Below are 1,616 nucleotides of genomic sequence, written 5' to 3' on the forward strand. Positions count from 1 at the left end.
ACGGTTGCATTATTAGGATAATTTGTCTCGAAAAACGTTTGGTTTCGCTCAGCTACTCACAATTTATGTGTCGCAGCCAGCCCGCAAGCACAATAAATTATCACAATTTCAATAGAATAAACATAAATAACGGGTTATGGGCATTATTGACAGCAAAATAAATTATTTTATCAGTCAATAAATATTGCCTTTTCATTATTACTGCCGGTATGGCTATGCATTTGAGGGGTGTTTGCAACATGCTTCCCGCTGTCATAGGGATTGACTGACGGTGAGTCCACCTGAGCTCTACCAGGTAGTGTCTTTGCGTCCTTATCTGGTCGATGCCATGACCAGCATCCGCAATACTCTTGATCGTGTGCCGCTTTGAGCGCTCTGATGTTGATACATGAGCGCTGCTGTAACCCCGGCTGAGCGCTCCATTGTCTGCAGCTTGTAATCAAAACATGGGAATCCTTTTGTCCGAGAATTCTATCTCTTTTGTCAACTTGCACTTTCTTTTGTCGTTCGAAAGTACGGATAGAACGGTCATCATTCTTCATTTTAAATACCGAAATGCAGATCTCATCCTTGTTCATCAGTTGTTTTTCACGATCATCACGGAATCAAAATTGATTGATGTGTTCATGTCAAGAGATCGTGCAATCATTTTCTAATATGAGTGGAATTTCCATAAATCAGTACAATAAACCTCTTCCAAAATGATCCTTCAAGCCCCTGATATCCTGTCGTACATGATACCATTTAGGTCCACTGAGTACTGTTATGGATGGCGTACCAGTATACATAAACAGAGGATTCTTTCCCTCCCCATATCGATGGCTTAACACATCGATAAGCCTTATCCATCCTGTGTAGTTACACAGTACAAGTCAAGCCGAAGCAGGCTTACAGTTACATGTAGTTAAAAATGTGTACCCAGAATGGTATTCACCTCCGATTCTTTGTAACTGGATTGCGGGAGTATCAATCAGACTTTGAAAAGGCCGAATCGAACAGCGACGAGAGATCGATATCATGTGGTAAAAAAAACACCCCAGAATTTACATCTTATAAATACATTTATATCTACATAAAGCTGGGTACTTCCAGAGTATAATTTACTTGAATACTTCTGGACTAGGATTTCATTATTGAGGCACCTTTCCGGACGGACATGGACACATGTTCGTAATATATACCATACATAAACCATATGGTATATATTATATACCATATGGTTTTGCAGTTGCAAATCAGCAAATCTATGGGAAGCTATCCCATTCCAGCGGGAATTTCCCACAAACTGAAACCTCTGAAATGGACAACTTCATAAGATTATAACGAGTCTTTGCGAAAATTTTCAAGATTTTATTGTGCATTTATTTACAAACTTCTAAGTCGTTAACTACAGTCGAGAGGTTGCACACAAGTTGCAGGTTTCACCAGCTCTACACGGTTCCACCCTGAATGAGGTTCTCATGGTGGACTCCGTTACCCTGGTTAAATCAGTTCCACATAGATACAAATGCGGGCGTCGTCCGGAATCCCTATCCAGCCATGAAAGAGGCATGTTCACATTTTTCCGAGGCTTCTCTGTACAGATTTCCCCGGCAAATCCACAACTGCAGTCGTTG

The sequence above is a fragment of the Phytophthora parasitica genome (assembly GCF_000247585.1).
Source record: "Phytophthora parasitica INRA-310 unplaced genomic scaffold supercont2.7, whole genome shotgun sequence".
NCBI classification, from domain to species: domain Eukaryota; phylum Oomycota; class Peronosporomycetes; order Peronosporales; family Peronosporaceae; genus Phytophthora; species Phytophthora nicotianae.